Source organism: Rhinolophus hipposideros (assembly GCF_964194185.1).
Source record: "Rhinolophus hipposideros genome assembly, chromosome: 3".
Lineage (NCBI taxonomy): Eukaryota > Metazoa > Chordata > Mammalia > Chiroptera > Rhinolophidae > Rhinolophus > Rhinolophus hipposideros.
The window spans coordinates 83,242,043-83,267,493 of record NC_138049.1 but is presented as its reverse complement, the minus strand read 5'-3'; the positions used below and the strand labels follow the sequence as shown (position 1 = coordinate 83,267,493).

General features: G+C 35.4%; 1 protein-coding gene across 4 annotated transcripts in view; it reads right to left on the bottom strand.

Moving 5' to 3' along the window:
* The window catches only part of KHDRBS2 (KH RNA binding domain containing, signal transduction associated 2), a 542,840-nt gene that overhangs the window by 14,995 nt on the left and 502,394 nt on the right, over nucleotides 1-25,451 (bottom strand). For 3 of the 4 annotated variants that reach the window (XR_013993122.1, XR_013993124.1, XR_013993125.1), the window contains 5 exons: nucleotides 18,465-18,648; nucleotides 12,683-12,761; nucleotides 11,183-11,309; nucleotides 10,412-10,445; nucleotides 998-1,105 (listed from right to left, as the gene is read on the bottom strand). The gene's annotated coding sequence lies outside the window, so the exon portion shown is untranslated. The remainder of the gene's footprint in view (nucleotides 1-997; nucleotides 1,106-10,411; nucleotides 10,446-11,182; nucleotides 11,310-12,682; nucleotides 12,762-18,464; nucleotides 18,649-25,451) is intronic. The other variant, XR_013993123.1, reaches the window with a different exon arrangement.

Genomic DNA, 25,451 nt, shown 5'->3' with positions numbered 1-25,451 from the left:
TGCACTTTAAAGTCTTGGTTTTTAGAAGGTTTGAGTGTAAGAAAAATATCTTCAAAACATGTTTCCCCTCTTTGTCTGCTTTGCTTGGCCAGTTCATCCTAAAATGGGAACATCTGCATGCACAGCCCCCAAATTAGTTTTAGTCTGGCTAGAAACACTCATCAGAAGACAGACTGATTTTTTTCTCTCTAAAAGAAATTGCATTTTAATATCCTATCTTGTAAAATTTAAGCAACATGTAAGATTTTCTGTTGTGCTTTCTAGAAATCAGAAAATCCTTGAATTGTCAAACAAAGGCTTATTTTGTTTGACTAAGTGGCATCTTAGTAACTCTAAATTACCATGCTGCCCTGACACTGAGATGTGGGGTTTGTTTCGAGTCTTTGTACATTAGTGACCTGCGGTATTTTGATAAATGCCATTGCCTAAAACTGTTCAGTGGGAGGTTTGGGCGCCATCTATGTTTGTTTCTGTAGGAGCAGTAACTGCCTAGAGAAAAATCTGATCCTTATTTCAAAGATGCAGTATAAACAAAATTCAAGATGAAGACTTTAACATAATTATTCCACTTTTCATTTACGTAGTGCTTTATGCATTTCAAAGTGATCTGATCTGCTTTCATTTAACCGTTCTTCATAGAACCTGTGGAAGTTGGGGATGGGCTTCTGAACGATATAAAAGCTCAACAAGAAAAACAACACTGAAATTAGGCCGTCTTTTAGAAGACTGTAAAACACGACCTAGTCTCATCTTTTGTTGATATTGATAGAAAATACTTATTGAGCACCTTCTCTGTGCCAGGCATTTTAAAAGTATATCACACATATGAACTCATTTAATCGTCAGAACGAATCTATGAAGTAGGTATTATTATGTCCTCATTTTGAGGATAGGGAGACTAAGGCACAGGGAGGTTACCTTACAGTTAATGAAAGATATGAGTGTAACAATAACAAATTACAGTCTCTCTTATGCAGTGTCTTCTTTAAATACTTACCCAGAAAGCAACAATCTTAGTCCCAGAGACATAATCACAGACATGGGATCTCTTCTCCTTCAATGTGCATGTAACTCATTGGCGTGCTGGTAAACTGGCTCACTGGCTCTGTGCAAAAGAAAGAAAGAAAAAAAAAAAAGCCCTGATTATTTGCATTGCCACAAATTCACATATTGGAATCCTGATGCCCGGTGTGATGAGTTAGAAACTGGGGGTGATTAGGCCTTGAAAGTAGTGCCCTCTTGCATGTGATTAGAGTGTTTATGAAAGAGATCCCACGGGGCAACCCAGCCAAATCCACCATGTGAGCATAGAAGATGTCTTTGACCTGGAAGAAGGCCCTTGATTGACCATACTGACAACCTGATCTCAAACTTCCGGCCTGCAGAATTGTGAGAACTAAATTTCTGTTGTTTATAAGCCACCCAGCCAGTGCTATTTTGCTTTAACAGCTTAAACAGACTAAGATATAGCCTTGTTCAATTTCCGTGCTAAAAACAGCCCCACCAGCATCCACTACAAGCTACCAAAGTGAAGTCACCAAACACCTAGTTGAGAAGACATGAGCATATTCAGATCTCATGAGCCTGTGGCTCCAGCACACCGCTGGCTGAGGAAAACTGCTGTTGTGCTCCAGGTGACATGAACGCCATGGAGGTAATGATCCACTCTTGAAATAGCCTTAAACCATGAAGTCATTTTATTTTCAGCTGTTTTATAAAACTCAGTGTGAATTAAAACTGTTTTAGATATGTTCATGTTCAATCACTGCATATTAAGAATAATGTAGTCATATTTATTTTGGGGATGTGTTTCACTGATGATAATCAGGCTTGTCTGGAATGAGGTAATCAGACAGCAGCTGGAGAGGAGAGAGGGGAGGCTGAAAAAGTGCAACCACTCATGATAGCCAATAGATAAATGTGGTGAATCAGATACCAGCCATTTTCAAAACCATAGTTCCTTAGGCTATTTTGCAGTCAGTAGAGTTACTAAGATGCCACTTAGCAACTTGGAAGTTTTGGGTTTTGATCCAAATCAGAATTTCCTGTGTCTCTTACAGAATATTGTCACCTCCAGAGTTCATTCATTAGGCGTTTAGGGAGGACTGCCCATTTGTTTAAACCCCCTTAGAGGAGCCATGTCAACTGAACCAGAAACAATGGGGAAAGGCAAGCAGGACATCCCCAGGGTGTGACTCAGGCTGGCACCCAGGCTGAGCTCCCAGGCATTCTGTACTGTTTATTCTATCCAAGCTCCCTTTTCTGGGTCCTACCTGTCCCTTCTCTACTACCAACATAAGTGACTGTCTTTATTATCAAAGCTGCCTCACCACTAAAAACATTTTACAAGTACTTGTACACAGGTACACACTATTATGATGCATTCTGCTTTTCCCTTTCTTCTCCAAAACACAACATCCATGAATAATAAAATGAAAGCTTTCTGTCATTAGCTCACTATACTCTTTTTCTTCCTATTATCCCTCCCCCAGGTCCCCACAACCCCAAAACTGTTTGTTTCCGTAAGTATTATAAAATTTCACTGAGGGAATATGAATATCTCCGAATATACTTTCTACATCAAAAAAAATTGTTGGAAGGGTAAAAAATGGCGGCGTGAGGTGAGCCTCTGTAGCGCTCCCCTGGAATTTACAACGAATCGGACAACAATAACTCCACAAAGGACTCCCTGCACAGCACACAGGCAAGACGAAGAGGCCCACTGCTGAATTCACCTCCAGGTGGGTGAATCATGCGAGCAGGGGAGGAGGGAGAGGAGAAGTGCGGAGCCGGAACCGCGGGCGCAGGACGCAGACCTAGCTCAGTGCTCCCAGCTCGCTGCATCCCGGAACTAGCGCAGCTGCAGCTGCGGGAGAGGGAAGAACTCGGACTGCTAGGGCTCCACTTACGGCCCACAGGGCTGAGGGGGCAGCATATAACACGGCTGAACCCAACGCTCACGGCAGAGACCTTCGGAGAAAAGACTGAAGGAAGGGGGATGAAATCAGTGGTTTAAGCCCTCACTGCCAAGTGGAGAAGGGAAGCCTTAGGCACTGAGACTAGCCGCCCCCTCCCTACCCTCCCAGAGCTCGCCCCGCCCCCACCTGCCCAGTGCTAGAAGCGATAAAGTAGAAGTGTCAGATCAAAGGACAGAATATTTGCTGCTCTGAGAACAGTGGACCACGGACACAGATTCGCAGCTCAACTAGTTCCGGCAAAGGGGAGGGAGCTGTGGAAGCAGGACTGGCTGTGGTGGTGGTCGCCACCATTGCTCTGGGCCACCTCTCACAACTCACCCCGCCCCAACCCCACCTATCTGGGCGGATCCCTGCAGGAGTAAACAGAAATGCTGAAACATACGGGCTCTGAATCTGGTGCAGAAAGAGCTTTGGAACTTTAAAAGCTCTTCTCATACCTATCAACCTGTTGCAGAAGCCACTCCTGTAGAAGTCTAGGAAGAGAAATAGTAAATCAGTGATTGCCATGAATAGCGAAGGCAACAAGATATCTCAGAAAGAAAGTGAAACGTCTCCAGAAAAGGAACTTAGAGATATGGAAATATGTAATTTAAATGACAGAGAATTCAAGATTGCTGTTCTGAAAAACCTCAAAGAGATGCAAGAAAACACAGAAAGGCAGTTTAATGACCTCAGAAACACAAAGAACACCACGAGCATTTTACAAAGAGATTGAAATTTTGAAAAAGAACCAAATAGAATTTCTGGAGATTAAGAACTCAATAGAAGAAATTAACAATAAAATATCCAGCTTAGGTAGTAGAGTTGACCAGATGGAGGAAAGAATCAGTGACATCGAAGATAGGAACCTGGAATTTACACAGATGGAAGAAAAAAGAGACTTGAGACTTAAAAGAAATGGAAGAACTCTACAAGAACTTTCTGACTCCATCAGAAAGAGCAATATAAGAATAATGGGCATACCAGAAGGAGAAGAAAGAGAGAAGGGAACAGAGAATATATTCAAACAAATCGTCGATGAGAACTTCCCAAACTTGTGGAAAGAACTGGATCCTCAAATCCAAGAAGCAAATAGAACACCTAATTACCTCAATCCCAACAGGCCTTCACCAAAGCACATTGTATTGAAGCTGTCTAAAATCAACGACAAAGATAGAATCCTCAAGGCAGCCAGGGAAAAGAAGACGGTAACTTACAAAGGAAAGCTCATTAGATTATCATCAGATTTTTCAGCAGAAATTCTACAAGCTAGGAGGGAATGGAACCAAATATTCAAACTATTGAAAGAGAGAAATTATGAGCCAAGAATAATATATCCAGCAAAGATCTCCTTTAGATATGAAGGAGGAATAAAGAACTTCCAGACATCCAGAAGCTGAGGGAATTTTCTAATACACGACCTGCACTACAAGAAATACTAAAGGAGGCTATTAGACCACCATAAACAGGGACAACTTGTGGCACCCAAAACATAAAAAGGGGGAGAGTAAAGGCCTGAACTGGAATATGGGAATAGAGAAAGTAAGCGTGCTGAAGAAACTGGAATACTCTAAATATCAAATTTCTTTTACATAAACTTAAGGGTAACCACTCAAAAAACATCCAGAACTGAAACATATACTGTAATAAAAGAAGAAACAGAGGGAAACATCATAGAATACCACCACAAAGAAATAATAGACAAAAACAAAAAGGCAAAGAAACAATGGAGACACAGCCTTACCAGAAAACTAAAGATAGAATGACAGGAAATCCTCACATATCAATAATCACCCTAATTGTAAATGGACTGAACTCAACCAATAAAGAGACACAGAGTAGCAGATTGGATCAAAAAACTAAATCCAACCATATGCTGTCTCCAAGAGACACATCTCAGCTACAAGGACAAGCATAGACTCAAAGTGAAAGGGTAGAAATTGACACTCCAAACAAATGGTACCCAGAGAAAATCAGGTGTAGCCATAATGATTTCTGATGAAACAGACTTCAGGGTGAAAAAGATAACAAGAGACAAAGATGGACATTTCATAATGGTAAAGGGAACTGACTATACAACAAGAAGACATAACAGTCATCAATATTTATGCCCCCAATCAGGGAGCACCAATATACCAAGTAACTACTAACAGAACTAAAGGGAGAAATTGACCAAAACACAATTATACTAGGGGACTTAAATACATCATTGACAGCTATGGATAGATCATCCAAACAGAAGATAAATAACGAAATAGCAGCCCTAAATGACACATTAGATGAAATGGACATAATTGACATATATAGAGCACTTCATCCTAAAACATCAGACTATACATTCTTTTCGAGTGTACATGGAACATTCTCAAGGATAGACCATATATTAGGACATAAATTCAGCCTCAGCAAATTTAAGAAGATTGAAATCATACCAAGCATATTATCTGATCACAAGGCTTTGAAATTGGATATCAACTGCAAAAAGAAAGCAGGAAAAAAACACAAATACACGGAGATTAAATAACATACTTTTAAAGAACGACTGGGTCAAAGAAGAAATTAGAGGAGAGATCAAAAGATACATAGAAACAAATGGCAATGAAAATACATCCTACCAAAATTTTTGGGATGCCGCGAAAGCAGTTTTAAGAGGAAAATTTATATCATTACAGGCCTATCTCAAGAAACAAGAAAAATCCCAAATAAATAACCTCATGTTACACCTTAAAGAACTAGAAAAAGAAGAACAAGCGAAACCCAAGGTCAGCAGAAGAAAGGAGATAACAGAAATCAGAGCAGAACTAAATGAAATAGAGAACAAAAAGACAATAGAAAAAATGAATGTGACAAAGAGCTGGTTCTTTGAATAGATTAACAAAATTGACAAACCCTTGGCTAGACTCACTAGATAAAAAGAGAGAAGACACTAATTAACAAAATCAGAAATGAAAAAGGGGAAGTTATCACGGACACCACAGAAATACAAAGGATTGTCCAAGAATACTATGAAGGACTATATGCCACCAAATTCAATAACTTAGAAGAAATGGACAAGTTCTTAGAAACATATAGCCTTCCAAGGCTGAACCATGAAGAACTGGAAAATCTAAACGGACCGATCACCAGTAACGAAATTGAATCAGTCATCAAAAACCTTCCCCAAATCAAAAGTCCTGGACCAGATGGCTTCACCAGTGAATTCTACCAAACCTTCTAAGAGGATCTAATACCAATCCTGCTCAAACTCTTCCAAAAAGTTGAAGAAGAGTCAGTACTCCCTAACTCATTTTATGAGGCCAACATTACTCTGATACCAAAACCTGGTAAGGACAACACAAAAAAAGAAAACTACAGACCAATATCTCTGATGAATACAGATGTTAAAATCGTAAACAAAATTCTAGCAAATCGAATACAACAATGCATTAAAAAGATTATTCATCACAACCAAGTGGGGTTCATCGTCGGGGCACTAGGATGGTTCAACATTCGCATATCCATCAATGTGATACATCACATAAACAAAATAAAGGACAAAAATCATATGATTCTATCAATTGATGCAGAAAAAGCATTTGATAAGATACAACATCCATTTATGATTAAAACACTTAATAAAATTGGTATAGAAGGAAAATACCTCAACATAATAAAGGCCATATACGACAAGCCCTCAGCTTATCTCATAATTAATGGTGAAAAGCTGAAGCCCTTTGCTCTACATTCAAGAACACGACAAGATTGTCCCCTATCACCTCTGCTTTTCAACATAGTGTTGGAAGTCCTTGCGAGAGCAATCAGGCAAGAGAAAGAAATAAAAGGCATCCAAATTGTGAATGAAGAAGTTAAATTGTCACTCTTTGCAGATGACATGATGCTATATATATAGAAAACCCTAAAGACTCCACCAAAAAGCTATTAGAAACAATCAATGAATACAGTAAAGTTGCTGGCTACAAAATCAACGTACAAAAGTCCATTGCTTTCCTATATACCAACAATGAAATCTCAGAAAAAGACATAGAAAAAACAATTCCTTTTGCAATTGCAGCAAAAAGAATAAAATACCTAGGAATAAACTTAACCAAGGATGTGAAGGATTTATATGCTGAAAACTATCAGACATTTTTGAAAGAAATTGAAGAAGACACAAAGAAATGGAAAGACATTCCGTGCTCATGGATTGGAAGAATCAACATAGTTAAAATGGCCATATTACCCAAAGCCATATACAGATTTAATGCAATCCCCATCAAAATCCCAATGGTATTTTTTAAAGAAATAGAACAAAAAATCATCAGATTTGTTTGGAGCCACAAAAGACCCCGAATAGCCAAAACAATATTAAAAAAAAAAAGAACAATACTGGAGGTATCACACTCCCTGATTTTTGCTTGTACTACAGGGCTACAATAATCAAATCAGCTTGGTATTGGCGGAAAAAGACACATAGACCAATGGAATAGAATTGAGAACCCAGAAATAAAACCACATAAATATGGACAGATAATTTTTGACAAAGAAGCTAAAAACATACAATGGACGAAAGACAGCCTCTTCAATAAATGGTGCTGGCAGAATTGGATAGCTACTTGCAAAAGAATGAAACTGGACTGCTATCTGTCACCATGTACCAAAATTAATTCAAAATGGATCAAAGACTTAAGCATAAGACCTGACACAATAAACTGCATTGAAGAAAACATAGGTACTAAACTTATGGACCTTGGGTTCAAAGAGCATTTTATGAATTTGACTCCAAAGGCAATGGAAGTAAAAACTAAAATAAACGAATGGGATTATATGAAACTGAAAAGCTTCTGCACAGCAAAAGAAACTATTGACAAAATAATGAGGCAACCAACTGAATGGGAGAAGATTTTTGCAAACAGTGCCTCTGATAAGGGGCTAATATCCAAAATATACAAGGAACTCATGAAACTCAACAACAAAAAAACAAACAACCCAATTGAAAAATGGACAGAGGACCTGAAGAGACATTTCTCCAAAGAGGATATACAAATGGCAAATAGACATATGAAAAAATGCTCAACATCGCTAATCATCAGAGAAATGCAAATGAAAACCACAATGAGATATCACCTCACCCCAGTCAGAATGGCTTTCATCAACAAGACAAATAGTAACAAGTGTTGGAGAGGCTGTGGAGAAAAAGGAACTCTCATACACTGTTGGTGGGAATGCAGACTGGTGCAGCTGCTATGCAAGGCAGTGTGGAGGTTCCTCAAGAAATTACGAATAGAATTACCATATGACCCAGCAATCGCTCTCCTGGGTATCTAACCAAAAAATCTGAAAGAATTTCTCTATAGAGACACGTGTACTCCAATGTTCATTGCAGCTTTGTTGCAATGAATGGTGGCCAAGACATGGAAACAACCAAAATGTCCTTCGATAGATGAATGGATAAAGAAGTTGTGGTACATATACACAATGGAATACTATTTGGCGTTAAGGAAAGATGATATAGGAGCATTTGTGACAACATGGATGGATCTTGAGAGTATAATGCTAAGTGAAATAAGTCAGACAGAAAAAGCAGAGAACCATATGATTTCACTGATATGTGGTATATAAACCAAAAACAACAAAAGAACAAGACAAACAAATGAGAAACAAAAACTCATAGACACAGACAATAATTTAGTGGTTACCAGAGGGTAAGGGGGAGGGGGGTGGGTGATGAGGGTAAGGGGGATCAAATATATGGTGATGGAAGGAGAACTGACTCTGGTTCGTGAACACACAATGGGATTTATAGACGATGTAATACAGAATTGTACACCTGAAATCTATGTAAATTCACTAACAATTGTCACCCCAATAAATTTAATTAAAAAAATTGTTAAAGAAGCTTGGCTTGATTGTTTCTGGGGATAGGTAATGCAGCAAGACAAAAATTTTCAGTGATCTTTTTGATAGTCATGCCTTTAAAAATCTCTTAATAACTCAAACTAAAACGATAACAACCTCATTCTACAAAAAGACAGGTCAGCAGATAGAGACTGGGAAAGCTTGTGAAGGCTTTTCTTCCCACCCACTGGTTTGGTGCCTGCGTGCTCCTCCCTCTGAAGAGACTGGTCTGAGAAGAGGGATTTGCCAGCTGTTCTGGACATAAATGAACCTGGGTGGAGAATTCCCTTTGCAACTCCTTTGCCTTTTCCACTTTTTTTCCCCTTTCCCTTCAGTATTTTTGTAGGGAAAGAAAAGGCTTAAAACCTTACTCTTATAAATTAATGATGTTGAAAATATTGCCAGGTCATTGTTCCTGGGTTAAGAAACAAACAAACCCAAACCTTCACAGGTAATAAGAATCCAAATTTGAATAAAACACAGATCCTGCCCTTTGGCAGTTTGCAGTTTTAATTTACTAGTCAATAGTTTACTAATCACAATTTACTAATTGTGATTAAATTTCTTTATTTCAGATACAAATGTTAATCTATAATATGAAATCTATCAAGCAAGGCTTTAAATCTGAGTGGCATGTAGCCATATCATAGATATAATAGAAGGTAATCGAACATTTCCAGGTATTTATCGTTGTTTTATTATCTATTCCATACCAATCTGATTAGGAATCTGAAACACAGAAAAAACATCTTTAATGGCAAGATTAAATTTTGAGCTGAAAAAGGAAAAGAAAAAAGAAAGTTCTGTTTCACCTACCTTTTGTCCATATCTGATCTTTCATTCAAATCTCTTCTATGAAGCTATCCTTTTCAATCCCAGCCTAAATTAACCTCCTCTTTTTAAATCTGCTTACTTAACATATTAATACATTCCACATATATTTTAATCTAGGGATTGTTATTCAGATGGTTCCATGTTAAGGCTCTGGCTTCATGCCACTTGAAAAAGTTAACTATCCAGAGACTTGGTGGAAAGGAAAGCAGCATCTGGGAGGATGGCGGACTCCTGTCCAAAGGCCATCTCTCCATTTCTAGATCTATCAGGTTTGATGGGTACACAAGAAGAACAAAGGAAAGGGGGAGTCGGTCAGGCAGGTCCCAGGGCTGACATCGCTCCCGGGTCTGTTTTAAGGTAATTCTTTCTCCGGACTAGGATTTGGCCATCGTGGCCTGGGGCTTTATGGGTCACTGGTAAAAACTGCAAAGGAATCAGGTGTCCAGGCGCCTGAAGAGTAGGAAATTGTTTTTTTCAGGTCAGGATTCTGTTAATTAAATGGATTAGTGAGGTATGGGTAGCTTGAGAAAGGGAACAAAACACAGTCCTTAAGTTAATCAAGAGAGAAAAAGAGAAAACAGCTGAATATCAGGGTGGATCAAACTGCAAGCTAGCTAGGTCTAACTGCATTATGGATTCCCTAAATTTCAGCCTTACATTCTCCCCTCCCCCCCTCCCTTGTCAGGTCAATCCCCAGACAGTTTCAGAGAAGCATGCTATCACTAGCATAGTGCAGTTCAACTTACATTGGTTCAAATCCAAATTCTCTTCTTATTTGGCCTATGGTGAGGAGAAAAGCAAAAGAAAAATGTTTGTGAAGCATATGCCCTTAGTAAGCACTCAGTGCATGACAGTTAATATAAATAAATATGAGGCAGTAGCTTCGAGGAGGAGGGTTATCACTTTGTGAGGGCTGCAAATGTCTAACTAGTATGTTGCTCTGTACACCCAAAATTAATAAATAATAGTAATAACAGTAATTATTATAATAATCAGAGATTTTTTTTTAAAATGAGGTGTTGGGAAGTCTCTTTGCCCCTGGGACTTTTCCTCAGAGTCCAGATTCTATGCCTTATATCCTGATTATCAGTTACTCCCAGAGACATCGAATCTAGTCATACACAGTCAGAGTTGGAGAGGCCTGCTGAAATAATTTAATTCCACAGTCTTCATTTTTAACCTCTGAACCAATTTAGGACTTGTAGTTAAAGCAATTTATATTCTTTTGTGGGGTTCAATTGTACTGCCTTACACAGCTATTTTAAGGTTCAGTGAGAGAACCCACGGAACCCCAAAGACAGTTACTCACATAACTAATCACTTAATACACCATTGCTATTATGATTAAAGTAGTAGTAAAAAAGTCAGCTAACTTTGAATTCAGTTCAGTGCTCTTTTCCTGCCTCTTAAAATGCACAGTCTTTATAAAAATATAGTTGATAACAGCTAGGAAGAATAACACATTACTATCGATAATCTTTGCATGCATTAAGTAAGACCAAGTTAATCATACTGACCAGCAAATCAGAAGATAGTATATCATCTTCTGGCATACGTTGTTACAGAATCAGACCTTTGTTAGGAGTCAGATGTGCCCACTATGAGAGTAGGACAATGCTATTTAACTTCTCTCTGTTTTCTCAACTGTAAAATGGGGACAATAAAATACTTCCCTCATTGAGTTATTGTGAATAATTCATTATACACGAAAGCATTTCAAAGTCTCTGACAAATAGCAAGCTTCCAGTGAAGGTTATTTTATTATTAACATTTCATTATTATTTATAGATACGGTTACCATAATTTGTCATCCATACTGGGGACACATCTGACAGTGAATGCTATGAATGATTACACAGGAACAACAGGCATAAGCCAGGATGTGTGGTCACCTTATCTACAATATATTTTCTAGCGGAAAGCAAATTCCCAAGGGAGTGTATAGTGTGTGGAGAATTTACGTGGAACTCTTTGGAAACATGTTATGTAGGAGTCAGATTCAAGATGGGCAGAAAAGTATGGTGCTGCCTTTTCCAAGCTCATCTGAGACAAAATAGAAGGAGGCATGGTGTTTCTGTATTATTTGTGACTTAGCTGAAGTCTTTCCTAAGTTCGCTCTGAAGATAAGGCCCTGGGAAATGAACTTTCATTAAAAAAAACATAATAATAAGTTATTTAAGAGACACTTACTGAAATCTCTTATACAATTCCTGTCTCATTAAACAAACATAACTTTGTCATGTATACACTCTAAGTCCTTTTTAAATACAAGGGTATACAAAGAAGGAAACAGAAACTTCTGATTCATCTATATCCCTGACCACTCATGCAGCCATACGTTTATTCCTCCTTTTGTTTCAGACCCAATTAGAATGTTAGGAGGGAGCAAATGCTCACGGTCATAGTCTGTTCCCTTCTGCTCCATTCCACCCCATTTCACTCCGCAAACATTTATTGAAAACCCACTGTATACATCAGCCCTTTCGCTGATAGGACTGGATGTTCCCACTAATACACAAAGGTGATATTAGAAAGGACAACTATCATAACTCTCTACAGACAGAGGCTCCTTAAAAATCCATTCAGGGATGGCGGATGACATTTACTCTCAGGAACTTTTTGTCCCCTGCTCCCCTTCTTATAAAAAATAGTGTGAATATTTATCACATTTTCTCAACCTAATATAGTTTTCTTATTCATGGATTTTTCGTTTGGGTTTTTACTCTGTAACACAGAAATTCATAACATTAACTTCTGGTAATATGAGACATGAAAAGCATGTGCATTGGAGAATCAACACATTACTGCTACGCAGCTCCCACGTATAATAAAACTAAAAGTTTCTCACTTGTTTGGCATTAATTTAATGTCCCAGTTAGTTTCTGAGAGGTGGAAAGAGCTGCTTCATCCAGGTAAGCATTTCTTTTCAGGCTCATAATGAAATGGTCTGTGCCTCTCTAGTAAGCAGAGTGCATAAATGAAATCACAAATGGTTTCTGTTCTATGAGGGGACTCACCTCCATTGTTAAAAACATTGACCCTCCAAACAGTGTCCGATTTAGTCTAGCTTTCGGTTTTTTGATCTCACATCTTCACCTATAGTCCCAGAGGAGCAGAACAATGTTGAAGCATTATGCAATTACACATACAGGCATCTATAAGCCATTCCCATATGGGATATCAAGTCGGTTCATGGCAAATTTAACCAAAGTAGCAGCTGTCAGACATACTCAAAACAAAATAAATTATTCAACCAACCTCTTGTACTTAAGTGCTCTTTATATTCTGTGTTTTAGAAAAACCGTTTAACTTTAAGCAGCATTCTAGCTATGAGCAGCCTCTCCTGAGGAAGTTTTTTTATGAGACCAAATGAAGGTAATGACAACCATTAGTCAGTCATTGCATTAGCATAAGGCAGAGGGCACACTACAGTACTTATAAGCAGCTAAGCCATCCCAGTGAAAATATGACTTCCTATAACTCAGGCAGTCTTCTGACTACAGCTGACTGCTATTTTCTAAAGTGCAACTGCTTTAAGTCTGGTAGTAGTATATTCAACGGCATGTTCCTCATAAGACCTAATTGTTTTTCACCACAGGGTACAAAGCTTTATGCCCTCTATCAACCAAAAACAAACAATCATACTGCTTAATGGCTGTTCAATTAATGTTTATGTGCTACTTTTATACCCTGAATTATTTGATGAATTAACTCTAAGAAGCTATTTCAGAACTAAGTTTAATGGGACCTCTACTATTATTAAAAATTCCCAGGATTCTTACAGTAGCTCAAATTATCACAGCTAGGTAATATGGAACATATGTTGACACTAAAATATCTTCTACTTTCCTGTAAGAAAGACAAAAATCAAACGTTGGAAGGAAATGAACCTCTGTGGGGGAACAATTTGAACCTCTGTGTTCAAATTGAAGATCAAAACAGAGTTAGAACAGAAAGGAGCCGGTCAGACCAAGTCGAAAGGTGAGACTTGGTGTATTATACTAGAAAGGCTCAGTTTTTGTACTTCAATTGCTTTCTTAACTTGGAACTCTACACCTATTGATACTTCTAATTTCCTTATATAAGGTTTAGCAGAAAGCACTAGCTGATGGAATGTATCAATTCAACACCCTTCCTTTAGGTAAAGTTTTGTGAAATTACTGAAAATATATGTTTATATTTCATATAACGCTAAAAAATGACTGAAAGATTCTCATTCTTGAATTTATGAGAAAAATGATTTCTGGCTTTCGTAGTTATTTGGATATAGCAGTATTTTATTTATTCACTGTTTTTTCATTCTGATATATGAACTCTGATGTCTCTACTGGGGCAATTAATTAATAGTATCCCTTATTGTCCCAAATTAGTTTGCACCTTTGGACAAAGGAAAAAAGAAAGGAAGAAAGGAAAGAAGGGAGGGAAGGAGGGAGGAAAGGAGGTAGAAAGGAAAAGGGAAAAGAAGAACTGAGGAAATGATAGTATTTCCTTTTGGAAATTAAGGATCCTTTCACATCATGCAGGGTATTTGCCAATGCTGCTGTATATATTTTATGGAACTTTGGCTGTCCTCTTCTTCCTGTCCTATGGTTTCGCATCTCAACTTGAGGTTTGTAAACAGGGACAAATGAGATAGCAAGTTTAAGGAATGTCAAATGTTCTTGAAAACTTCCCACTACAAGGACAACTGAGAAATGACAAATGTGTTACCTGCTTGAAGTTTAAAGCTAACTGTTTTTGATTATAAGGCAATAAACCTTTCCATTTTTCAGTCTGTTTTGTGTTTCTTAAACACTGTTTCACTGAGATGTATGTCATTGAATTGATTTGAATTTGATAAGTTTTGCAATTTAGTTTTATTATTTTAATAAATAAAGGTGGCTATATGGTTATAGCACATTAAGAAACATTTTAGCAGAACAATTGACTTTGATTATAATTTTTAAATGTATCACTACTTGATATTAAAACTAAATTCATTGCAACTTAAACTGGATATACTTTTTTGTAATTCTACATATTGTTATATATTAATATTCTAATTCATGTCTAGTATATTTTTGAAGCTACTGAGCAAATGCATTTAGAACTATTAGATGATACTTAAGTGTTTTTTGTTACACATTGTTTTCTATTAACTCCATTATAAAAGTATATTTTGAAATGTGAAAGGAACCACATCAATAATAAGTAAGGCTTACACTCTCCACAAATGCAAAGTGGAAGGGAGAGTTGACAGTCTGGTGGCTAATTTTGGCAAATGTCCTATTTTGGATTGATTGTCAGTTCAATAGATAATACTTATTTCTTAACCTCACTATTTTAAAGTAGGAAAAAAAAAACTTTCAAAATTGCCTAATCAATAAAATTAGAGGCTGGGTAAGTATGAAATATGGAAAGTAGAAAATTTACACGTTACACATTCACACATTTATTACACATATTAAAGTATGAAATAAGAATATTTTTCATTCACTTAAGTTCTGGCAGGACTAACTTTTGAAGGGATAGTATATCCAGCATTAAAGATATTATGAAATCAATATTCTATACAATATAAGTAAAACCTTATTTTGTTTTTATTTCTTTAATCATAAAGCTCATTCATAATTTATTTTGTGCTCCAGTAATTTGATTTTGAAATTTAATTCCATCATAATATATAGTCATTGAGAAATTAACAGATTGTATCTTGTCTGAAATGTCTGGTCTCAAATTCTGTTTTCTCTATTTCAACATTGAAGGCAATTAAAAATAAATAAAACAACTACTATATTTAGGAACCAGTAATCTGGTAAGTTAAATAATTATAGTTTGATCTGTCTTTGGTTTTATTAAGAATAAAAATGTTAGTTATGTATACAAATCATTTGAGAACTATGGTATGTATCTTTTCTACAATTTGATAAGTCTATAAAATTTGCAAGACATTAACGATAATTTGAGAAATAAGGTATGCTTCTACTGCAGTAATAATGAAATCTAGTTAGAAAATTAAAATAAGAAAATAAGTGAAATGAAATAAAGCATTTATAATATATTTTAACATTGCTAAAAACAAACCATCCTCAGGAGAGAAGGAAATTAGATATTTACTAAATTAGGTATTTAGCAAATATCTTTATTAAGTAATTTATCTTTATAAATAAATACAAGCTCTAGTAATACTCTCTAGCAGTAAGAAATCTTACTATTTTTTGTTTTGCTTTTTGTTGTTTTTTGTTTTTTTTTGGTGTGGACATCGTAAACATAATTAAAATCATCTCTCATTTATACTGCCTTTCTGGACCCACCCTTCCATTACATAGGGTGAGGGAGGCAGCAGGAATGCACTCATCATCAAATATATGTAATTGTTTTACTATTTGAAACTTAGGTGCTGTATCTTATTTATATAATGAACCCTAATATTTTCAGTAGTCACCTATGCTACACAAAAAGTGCATTTCCTGATCTAAGAAGTTAACCAGAAATCTGTGAGGTTCCAAGCATGCCAGAACCTAAAATGCATAGCACAGTATAGTTATCTGACCACAGGAGAAAAAACTCACGTCACATTCAGGAACTCATGTCAAATTCAGGAATGAGGTTAGACCTGGAAACTGAGTAAGCCTAAGACTTTCAAATATGGTGCTTTTACATTGCAAAATGAGCTAGTATATTTTCTGCACAGTATAATACAGCAGATGAATTGTAAAACAATAAAATCTCTATTGATTTGCCATGTATTGTTTCAACAGTGGGTTTGTGACAAATAAGTATTTCTGAGTCTTGCAATGTACTTTAATAATAAAGGTGAACAGAGAAAAATTGGACCAATTAGCAGAAATCTTCCAGAAGAGTTCACCCTTATAGAAAGAACCTGTCTCTACACTGCTACATGAAATTGTTTAGTAAATTAAATTAAGATCAACTGTTGATCTGTTTAGACTCAAACCTTCCAAGATCTTTTCCTCAAGACGGAGTGCTTGGCTTAAAATTAAGAAATTGCAGTGACATTTCTTGGCCTTTGCAAACTAAGCCAAGATTAGATTTTGAAACTCACAGGGCATTTAAAAATCTCAATTATCCAATAGTCATGAAGTCCTTTTTTTTTTTTTTTTAAGATGGAAGGACTAATATATGTATAAAAAGTTGATGGCCAAAGTTATGCTAATTTTTATCCAGTGGTAACGTGATTGCCTGATTTTTTTTCTTTTGAAGTTCTGATAATCATAGATATAGAAATGAAGTCTCAATTTTGATGTATTATAAATCAAAATTAGAATGCCTCCAATAATTTCTTAGTGTTTTACACTTTTAATTCATTTTAATACCATTCTCTTCCAGCTAAATCAGAAAAATATTACTTAACTTAGATATTATGAATTTAGTGTACATTTTTGTAATCATTAAGCTCCTCATTTTGAGGAATTGCATATGGTGTTTAAAAGACCAATGGTGTTTTTAAAAATATTCAATATCATGGCATGCCTTTAGGAAGTACCTAAATGAATAAATGTTTATACACACATGAAAGTAAATCTTAAAACTTTTGGTCAACCTAGAGTATTTTTTTATTAAAAGATATTTAATAATTACTGAACCTGAACAGTGTTCTTTCTCATACAACCTTTATCTCTCTTCCACCACCGGATGCTATCATTTATAAAAACAAGGTGGTTAGTTATTTTGGAGAGGTTAAGGTTTCAGACCAAGTCCTAACATTTAGAATTGATGTGATTTTGGACAATCTCTTAATCCTTATCTTTATTTTGTTTCCTTATCTTTATAATGAAGTTAAGAAAATTTGCCATTCTTTCCTCATAGAGCTGTTGTGATAATTAAAACAATATGATCTTTGAAGATTTTTAAAGTGTCAATGCATAGATAGCTAGGTAGATATACAATATTAGTATTTTACATACAAATCAATATAATTTAAGTATATTGTAAATAGTACATAAGAAATGTAAGATTAGAAAAAGATAGAGGCAAATTGATATTTGTTCATTTAGTTATACTTGATAAATGCTTCCCATCAATCTGGATCTATATACTAGTTAAGATAAAAAAAAAAGTTAAGCCTTTTCCCATGAGAGCCCTAATTTTGCTATTAGAAAGGTAAAGCCTGGCTGTTCTTTCCCTAAATATTTCTTGAATATCTTTAAACCAAGATGCTGCTCTTGATGACATTTTCTCTTAGGTGACAGCTAGCAATGTATTTAGCTCAGCAGGCTATTTGGCATCCACTGAGTATGTTTTAGCTGTAAATTGTCATAAGGTCACTTTCTTTTGAATCTATTTTGCTTAGTAGCTATTTGCTACTATATAAAAAGCTAAGGCTATTTGCTTAGATTAGGCTATCACTTCTAGTCTCATTTGCAAATTAAAGTGTTTCCCTGAATGATACAATGAACTGGTAGAATTAGTGATGGGAAACTATGTAGATTAAATAAATCATTTGAATATTACTTAAAACACACTAATACCTTGAAATTAAATCCTCAGAGAATTAACGAACCTCTCCTACTTCTGAGCAATCAAATCAATTCATCACCCACTTTCACTTACCAGTAACTAACCTTTTATATCCAATGTTAGACATCTTCCTGGTAATCCAAATACAACAAATAAACACTTACCGAGAACCTTTATACAGTTAATGATTCTACAGGGTCTGTTTTTTACTCATAGTACATAGTATACAAAACTACAGGATTCTTCAAATACAGTTTGGAGTACTGTATCTCTCAAACATCAATATAAGATATGCAATAATTTGTAATTTTCTAAAAGCACAAATTTGAATTAACATACACTGTGAGAGGCTGGTGTAAACATTTGTTCATTACCCAATATTGGACACACAGAAATTTTCCGAAGTGGTAAATAATATCTTCTGGTGGACGTGAAGGGAAAATGCAATGGCCTATGAAAGTGATTGTTCTGGACACACAACAGAAGTTCCAGATATATTCAACAGACGAATGTTCTGTATTTGCTGTAAACAGAAAACAGATTTTTAATTTGTAAAGTTATTGCCTTATATGATACGTTGCACATGATGATTTATGAGAATTTTTACACCTCAGGACATTATATTTCTTGAAGGTGGTAAGGGGTGGGCTGTCTTCTTTCTCATGTTGCTACCATTTTCATCTTAGCACTTCTAACAGATCTTTCTCACCCTTCTAGCTAAATTCTTTTTCTTTCTAAATCATTTTTTTCCTATTCTCATGTTCACCTTCATTCTGGTGTACTGTTATTAAGTATAATAAAGTATAAAATGCATTTCAATAGTGTGGAGCATCTATAGGACAAATGGTAGTAAAAAGAAAAACCCTACATTTTATTTTTATAATCACACTGATTGGGACAAATTAATACAATATGCCATTATTAAACAAATAAGTAACCATGACTTCTTTTTCTAGAAATGTATTCTTATAGTTGATTTTCGTTTTTCATTGGAGTTTTATGTGGTTTCATTTAGGATAGCTCAACCACCATGAAGAGTAAATTCTATACTTACATACACATAGCTTCCATTTAATCGGTGGTAAGATGCACAAATAAATACACTCAGGCACAACATATACAGAGTTTAGGGTTATTATTCAAGACTCACTTTTTGGATAATCCAGGGAAAAGAGATATTCTGAATATTTTGGTTTATGCGTATAGAGGTGCTTGGAAATCTATCATCAGACTTTAAAGTTAGTATTGATCTTGGAAGTATTCATAGTAAGAGGATTTCTTCTAATTCCTTTTTACTAGCTTGAAGAATGGATTACACATAGGCATTTGGTTTTCTCTCAAATTAGTTTACTACAAAACTTGTCATTAGAGTCCGAGGGGACAGTGGGGTGCAGGGGTTAAGGATGAGGTCTCTGATTATGACTGCCTGGGTTTAAGAGTCCACCCCGCTGCCCAGTGATGTGACCTGAGGTAGGTTATGTCTCCTCTCCCAGGCTCAGTTTTCCCACTTGGAAAATGAGGATACCCTAGAATTTATATCATAGGGTTGCTGAGAAAATACATGAAGTCATTACTAGAAATACTTAACATAGTGCTTGACATGTGTTATGCATGCCATTATTGCAAATGCCTTTCTTCACATTATTATTGAAACAATTGCATAAAATTATTGCTAGCTTACTTTCATTTTTAAGCCCTGAGTATTTCAATGCGAACAATATATATGCAACATTAGTATAAGATTATTGTGTATAAACATAACTTTCAATACCTGTTGTTAAGATACCCAATATATGCTTGCTTATGAATATCATGATGAACATGTTTACAACCATGTTCTAAAACCTACATTAGATGAATATTTTAGTAAAAAATAATTTTAAAATGTCTAAGCTGCAAATTGATTAGGATAATATAAATTTTTTTATGGATTATACTAGCTTTTATTTAAACATTTGATACACACCATAAAGATACCTTAAAGTAAAACATTTTAGTCGAGGAAAAATAATTTGGGGGAGAATATTAACTAAATTTGCAGCGGACACATGCACACCTGTTTGATTTTACTTTAAATACCTCACAATTCTATGCGTAGGTGCTACTATGACCCCCATTTTACCTATAAGAAAACTGAAGCTTGAAAAGTAAAAATAACTTTGCTTACACTTTAGAGTATGTAGTATGGTTTAAAGTTTCATAGTGTAATAATGCAACTTTAATCCTCCACACACAAATCAACCTTATGGAATGACTATTCACAAAGAAACAAAATTCATCTCACTTCTGAAAATTAAAATTGCATATATGTATATAGCAGAATCCCATTTCAAATGAATAAATAAGTAACAAGCAGCTGTGGAATGGAGAAAGGAAAGAAGAAAAAGAAGAAAGAAAATCAGAAAAAATATAGATCAATCTGTTAACAGAATTATCTTTGAGGAGAAGGATTATAGACTTTCAATTTTTAGGTTACAAATTTACAATATACAGTCTAATTTTTTAATTTTGGGTATTGATTACTTTTGTAATAAAAAGGGAGACAATATATATTAAAACCCTCCTCCCCCGCAAAAACAAAACAAAACAAAAAACACCCACAATACACTGGCAATTCGGCCATATTCTAAGACAACCATTATTTTTACCTGAATGATTTACTCTCTAGAAATGAAAAGAAAAAAAAAAAATCTTTAGAAAAGTTATACCAATTTGTACTTTGTTTGAGGTTATCAGATATAAAAGGATTCCAGAAAAGTTTATCTAATGGAATGTGGTATTACTTATTTTAAAAATTATGCCTTATTAGAAAGCATGAAGCAGCATTCCTAATATTACTTCTAAATTTTTATGTATTGGTCAATAAATAAACTTATATTCTTAAATGTCCCAAAGGAAAATTGGAAAAAGTTTAAAAATTCAACATTAATTCCATTGTGAAGATCATCTTCATGTAACATGTAAATACACCATTCCCTGTGTAAAGACATTTAAAACTGGCTTCACCCTATTCACAAATATTATATACTGATCTTAGTAAATTCCATAAGTAAGTTTATTTGTTTTTAATTTTAAAGTTTTATATTTTGAAATAGAGAACTTAGACTAACTGGAGATATTTTCTCACCTATCAGATCCCCTTATACTCTATAGCTAAGAAATCAAAATTTTGTGACCAGTTGATTATATATAAATGTTAACAGTTGTTATTTCTGTTTTAATTAAATGTGATTTTCTTTTCATACTTTTTGGTTTACAATGGACATGTATTGGTTTCATAATTAACACAGTAAACATTTCTTAATGTAGGGGCTCTACTGAATGGAAGGAATGGTAGTACTCTTTCCCCTACTCTAGAAATGATAAAAGGATTATAGACTGAATTTTTAGATTGCATATTTATTTTATACATTCTAATTTTTTTTAACCCTGAGTATGGATTACTTTTGTAATAAAAAAAGGAGACAGTATATATTAAAAAAGAAAATCCTCCCTCTAAAAATACCAATTCACTGGCAATTCTGCCACATTCTAAGATAACCATTATTTGTACCTGAATGATTTTCGTCTTCTCACATTCCCATGTGCAATTGGGAAAATGACAGAAGACATTGGGAAAGGAGAGGCAAGGTGTATCAGAGAAATTGAAAATTGTCCTGATGTTAAAAAAGTCAGTTATAAGGTTAGAATATAGGAAATATAGAACACCTGTATTAGGGCAGACAGAGAATGAGACAGTAGCGAGGGGACATTTTCCTACTTGGTATAAGTCATCCTTAGAAGCATCAGGTGTTAGGAAACCCTTGTCTAGTGGTGACATTTGCTTCTAGAGAGGTTCTAAGAAGAGGATCCCACCTGTCTTTTGGAAATCCATCATTCACTATATCCCACTGTGAAACATGAACCGTGGTAGAACAGAAGCTGGAACAAGATTAGTGTTTAGTAATTTTTTTACCAATTCTGCACTTTTTTTTGGTAAAGACCGATAATAAGCTAGCTGTTGTGAAAGCATCCAGTGGTGTACAAATCAGACAACTCTCTCTCCTGTTTCCTCAATCTCTCTCACGAGGAAGTGTAAGTAACGGATATATAAGAGGGCATGTAAAGTAGAGTGATCTTTTTCCCTCAGTGTAAATGATCTTTTGAATATGAATTAATAAATTCTATGTAAAGAGACTAGAAAATTAAACTTTATGATGGTTGGGAGACTGGTTCCTGGCAGTCAACAAGAACAGTTATCTTATTGTTAACTCAGCTGCTTTAATAGGGCTCTAGGATGTCCAGAAATGATACACAGGATATTGGCAACAGGAAATGCTTTGTTTTTAAATATTTAATATTGAATGGTACCTTCCCTTTGTGTTCTTAACACATGACTGCATGGCTTATATGAAGATATTTCTGGTTTGAAATTAACTCTCATACTTGAAAGCAAAGTTCTGATTTATAGATTGAAGAATGAAAGCCTGAAATTGCTCTCATGCTTATTTAATCATGTATTTTTTCAGTGTCAAGATAGAGTTTAGATTATAAATGAATTCATTGTTCTGTAGAACTGTGGCCATGCTCTATGACAAATGCAGGATACTTTCATCTAGATTTTTCTATCATGAAATTAGAACTTTTGAAAGTGACAAATTTGAGGAAAGATCAAAGTAAAGATGCACTTCAAGTTATAATATTTCATCCATTTTTTTGGTTATTATTCATCATATTACTACAGAATAGAAATTATGTTAAGGCTGTTTGAGATTTTAGATTCTCTTTTCAATCAGATTCATTAAAAGCTTGGAATCACCATAGCATTTTGGAAAATGTGTGGGTTATCAAACTTTGTTTTAAATATTTGTTTTGCTATGTATTCGCAGTGTGACATTAGTTAAATGTCTGAATTTCAACTTCCTCTTATGTAAAATGAGGTTAATTATACTTCCTTTGCAAGCTTGTTGTAAGGATTACAGATATTTCATGTAAGTTTTTATGTGAAAATGCTAGTACCTTGCCAAGTATGTTCAGAAAAGAGATGGCATTATCATTATTATTACTCTGCCCTCATACCAAACATAAACCATGTCATTGATTTCATAAATTACCATACAATTGTATATTTTCAATCATTTACTACATAGTTTATTGCAGTAAATATTAAACTTTCCCATGGAATCTGCAAGTGTCAAACAGATGGAGTTTTCAGTAACAGGCAACCCCTTCATACTGAAAAATGACATTTGATTTTCAGCCAAGTCAGATTACTAATCACTGTTCTCTATTCCGTTTAACACACACACACACACACACAAAACCTATAAGCTTCTATATTACATTGACCAAGAAACACAGAGATAGATAAAGAATGGTACATAATTAAAGGATTACTTTTTAAAGGAACATTTGTGGTTTTCAAAGTACCAGTCTATATATTTTTAAGTGAAGAACTAAAAGGACAAAAGTAATATCTTAATAATATAGTTGAAAAAAACAATTTCCTTTAAGATAATTAATGAGAACCTTTAATATGTCTTTCTGTTCCAAATTTACTTAAAAACTATTAGTATTTCATTTTACTAAACTAAATGACCTTAGTTCCATTAATATACTGAAAGTAATAGGTATCTAAATATTACAAATACAACCTAACATCACTATTTTTTTTCTTGACTAATATCAAGTTGATTCTGATTTACTCATACTTGAATTTAGTAAACCTTTTTGCTAGACAAATATATGCAGACACAATAATTATTTATTACTTATTAATGTTATTGTTACTATTTTAAGTACTTTGTTTAGTGCACTAAGCTAGCTACCTTTGGTGTTTTAGTGAGTTACTTGTTGTAGGATCATCAGTGCACCAAGTGACAGCCTTGTCTGATAGAATGTATGGCGCTTGCACACAGATAACCTCAAGTACACTTGGATGGAATGCACTGTAATTTAAAAACCTTAATTTGTCGAGCAAGTTTGCATGACTTGCACAGGTAAAATGCCAGATGTGAGAATGTGTGTACTGGCAAGATAACTGTTCTGCAGCACTTTGAAATGAGCGAGAGCAGACATTACATCATGAAGGAATCCAAATGGGACCCGGCATCACTGTCTGATGCCGACAAGAGAAGGAACCCTCTGACTGGACAGACGTTCATTAATTAGGGCCACTCGGAACAGTTTTTATTCTAGCAAAGGTTTCTGCTGAGAGGCCACTAACTTAAGGAAATTCTCATTCCCTTTTGCCGGAGAAGCTGACTGTATTCACTTCTGAGTATTGTAAGAGTCAGACAAGTTATGCAATAAGTGACTGCAACGTACATATAATTATATTTTTCTATACCTCAACTTGATTTCAATCTCAAGTCCTCATACTGCCAGGCACAGAAAAATAAATCTCAGCCAATTCAGATGGATTTTAGTCAGGAGTTCCTCCGTCAACTCAGGGATTTATTGTCCCCCTCTCTTTTTCCTAGTTGGATTTCAGTTTTGCAGGTGTTGGTGGCAGGGAGCAGCTGATCTTCTCCCTTTTCCATGTTGTAGCCACTGATAACCTGCATCCTAGCGAGTGTGGGTCCATGTGGATGCTATTGCGCCCTGTCCTGCCTCCCTGCAGAGGTGACTGTGTGTGCGCCTCTCTCTGTCTCACCTGCTGCACTCTCGCCAGCATGGAGAAACATTCTTCTACAGGACTGTACCTGGAACACCCTGACGTGGGGAACTCGGTGAAGCCTGCTGCCTCCCCAGGCTCCACTTTAGACAAAGGTCCCCTCTGTGTTCCAAAACTATCCCAGGCTTTATTGGATAATTGATACAGTGTACAGACTTTATAGTTAAGGCCACTCTAATGTCTTCCACTAATACCTTAGTTATTGCTGCCTCATAAGCTTTCTTCTCAGCCTGGGCAAATATTATCTTGTAGATGTGTGGAGGCAGGTGGATGGAAGGGAGACATTCATTCACTCATTCATTCATTAATGGATGGGAGCCTTTTAAATCTATTAACACATAAACTTTATGTCCTACTTAAAGCCTATTCAAAAGCACGCTTTTGAAACACCAAATCCCCTTTCTTACAAATCATAATTTTTGAGCTTTAAAAACTCTACTTTTAAACTTAACAGCCAAGAACTTAAACAGCTTCTCTTGTTTAGCACTAGTCTTTCTGCTGTAATAGCCCTGCCCTGAGTTAATGAATTTGAAGATAATAGTCTGAATGGTGAGCAAGCCACTGGGTTATAAAACAACAACAGCAACAGTAATTACAAAAAACATTGATTAACATACCAAAATAGTAACAAACTGTGACTGGTTTCGCAAACCAAAAGCAAGCCAATGGTT